The 3,244-nt window shown below is 38.0% G+C and overlaps 1 pseudogene; it reads right to left on the bottom strand.

Annotated features, from left to right (window-relative positions):
• Nucleotides 1-924: 924 nt before the first annotated feature.
• On the bottom strand, nt 925-1,878 carry LOC110204836 (glyceraldehyde-3-phosphate dehydrogenase pseudogene; annotated as a pseudogene).
• Between the last annotated feature and the right edge of the window lie 1,366 nt (nt 1,879-3,244).

Genomic DNA, 3,244 nt, shown 5'->3' with positions numbered 1-3,244 from the left:
GTCCCCAAGGTAAGCAATATGAACCATGATATTAAATTAACTTTTTAAGAAAAATTCAGTTGAGAGCAATGGGAGGCTGTAATCCTAGACTAATGGTTCCCATTACAGGGTCTGGGCTACAACAGCGCTCACTTGGCATACACCTGCTTGAAAGGAATAAATGATTTCCCCTAGGAAAATATCTAGTAGCTTCCTATTTTGACTAAATATTCTTGTTTATTTGGCATAAGTTCAATTATTTCCAGCTACTGAATGAGTGTTTGTGCTATTACTGCCCTCTAGATTTCAGTGTCCTACAACAATGCCCTGACCTCCTCCCACCCCACCATAGCATAAGTCCATACTGTGCTGCTTTTTGGCACTGAAGATAACTTATTAATATCAACATGTCTTTCTCCCACAATATACGTGCCAGCTATCACGTGCTTTTCTATATCACAAGTTATTACATTTCAGATAGTGGTTTTGAACTTTCACTTTCTTTTTGCACCAAATATAGTGACTTTACTGATAGCATCCAACATCCATGATTCTCCACCTTACTATTGGAGTGCTTTAAGACAAGAACCGTGAATGGGGCATGGGGAACTCTAGTATATGAAAATAGGCTAAGGATATGCATTTCTCAGTGGTGGAGCTCCTTTTTTGGTTGGAGATGACGATCCATGGCTTTCCACTTTGCTTCCTGGAGGCCATGCTTTGCTACAACCATATTTGAGGCAGCTACATACATGGCTCAGTAGATAAGTGCTAGGCCTAAAGTCAGGAGGACATGAGTTCAAATCCAGCTTCAGACATTTGCTGTCTGTGTGACCCTGGACATGTCAATTAACCTCTCTTTGCCTTAATCCATGGGAGAAGGAAATGGCAAAGCACTCCAGTGTCTTTGCCAAGAAGACCACAGGGATATTACAGCACATGGGGTCATAAAGAGTTGGCTATGACTAATGTCTGAAGAATATAAGCATACATATTGTCCTACCAGGGAATAAACTTGACAAAATGGTCATTAAGGGTAATATCAGCACCAACATCAAAGGCAGAAGAGTGAGTATCATTGTCAAAGTCACAGGATATAACCTGGTACTCTATGTAGCATAAGATACCCTTTACCACTTGCTTGACCACTTTCTTGATATCATCATATTTCTTTGATTTCTCCAGGAGGTAGATCATATCTACTACAGCTACTTTGGAAGTAGGAATAAGGAAGGCTATGCCAGCGAGCTTCCCATTCAGCTTAGGTATGGCCTTGCCTGCAGCCTTAGCAGTACCAATGGAAACAAGGAGGATGTTTTAGAAAGTGCCGTGCCCACAGTACCACAACTTGCCAGAAAGGCAATCTACTATCTTCCTAATAGCATTGACAGTGGTCATGAGATTTTTCACAATATCAAAGTTCTTATGAAAGACCTTGGCCAAAGGGACAAAGGAGGCCAAGCAGTTGGTAGAAGAATCATTACAGATAATCTTAAGATAATTATCATATTTCTCATAGTTCACTCTCACCACAACCATAGAGGCATCAGCAAAAAAGGCAGAGATAATGCCGTATTTATCTCCAGCCTTCAGGTGAATCCCAGCATTTTCCATGGTGGTAAAAACACCAGTAGATTCTGTGAGATACCTATCTTGAACATCTCAACATTCAATAGTGGTAGGATCCTATTCCTGGAAGATAGTAATGGCTTTTCTATCGATCACCAGATTTCCATTCTCAGCTTTGACAATGCTCTTAAACTTGTCATAGGTAGAATCATATTGGATCATATAAACCATTGAGTTGAAGTCAATGAGGGGGTCATTGTTAGCCCCGATGTCCACTCTGCCTGAGGTGAATACGACCCTGGTCACCAGGTGCCAAATGCTGCCAAATGAATTGATGTCAGGCTTCACCATCCCATCTCTGGGATATGACTGCAACAACAAGTCCAGGCAATAAATTTGAGGGAAGAGCTGAGAATCCATTCCCTTTTTTTTATCTACTTCCTGAATATAAAATTATCTTATGTGTTCTGAATCTTTATACTATGTACAGTGTTCAGGGTTTTTTTTTTATAAATACGATCTTGCATAGCATCATCTTTACCTACCACATATCATTCCTGACACATTCCCATATATACACAGTCAATGGGCTATTTTCATTTTCACATCCTCATCTTGTGCTCCCCATCTCTCTCTCTTTAACAATGTTACCTGCCTTGCCTGGAATAAACTTTCCCAGCTATTAAATTATGTACCTATGCTAATTGCCATGCATCCTGTAATTTGAATTTCTCTGATCAAATAACTTGGGTTTATAGTTAATAATCACTTCTAAATTAGGCTATGATCATTATTCTATTCATTATCAAAATATATTTGTAAGGAAGCCTGCCTACTCTTGAAAATGTCCATTTAAAACAATTAGGTCTATTAGTTCTGACTTGAATTAAGCAGAGCAAACAAATGCCTTCACAACTTAGAATTAGTTCTGATAACTTTCTCTTCCATTATGAATACAGGATCCAAAAACCTGAACTTTTTAATCCCTCCTCAGCCTCCCACCATGTGTGTTCTGATTCCACTTATTACAAATTCCAGTATAATTAGATTTTCTAGTAATGTTAGCCCCTATTAACTAGAACCAACCTGGAAGCACTTTATAGATATTATATCATTTTATCTCCAAAATAATTCAAGGTGGTAGTTGCTATTATTATGCATATTTTACAAATGAGAAAACTGAGGCAAACAGAGGTTAAGTGATTTACCCCATGGTCAGACAGCCAATAAATATCTGAGGTTGGATTTTAATTCAGATCATCCTGAATCTAGGGATAGTTCTTCATCAAATATGCCACCTACCTGCCCTGATCTCATTTCAACCTCACAACAATTCTATGAGGTATTTTTATAGAAATTGTTATATCAATTTTACAGCTATGGAAACTGAATCTCAGATAAGTGAAGTAAGTAACCTGTGATCACACAGCCAGTTAATGCAGCTGTGAATTAAGTACAGTTCCCTCGTGACTCCAGGTGTTGTGCTCTTTCCTCTTTATTGCACTTCTCAGTTATTTGATTATATAATAGCTTCAAATAAGTATATTAAACATATCTTTCTACTCTCCATTCCTTGATCTGTATTATATCCTTGATCACCTTAAATGAGTCTTCATTCTCTGAAACTAATCTTTAAGTATAAAATTACTTAGGTCTCCTGTTACAACTCTGTACAAATATATCATTTCTATGCAGT

The sequence above is a fragment of the Phascolarctos cinereus genome, unplaced genomic scaffold, assembly GCF_003287225.1.
Source record: "Phascolarctos cinereus isolate Bilbo 61053 unplaced genomic scaffold, phaCin_HiC Scaffold_4;HRSCAF=312, whole genome shotgun sequence".
NCBI classification, from domain to species: domain Eukaryota; kingdom Metazoa; phylum Chordata; class Mammalia; order Diprotodontia; family Phascolarctidae; genus Phascolarctos; species Phascolarctos cinereus.
Note: the sequence above shows the minus strand (reverse complement) of the source record. Positions and strands in the feature narration are given on the sequence as shown.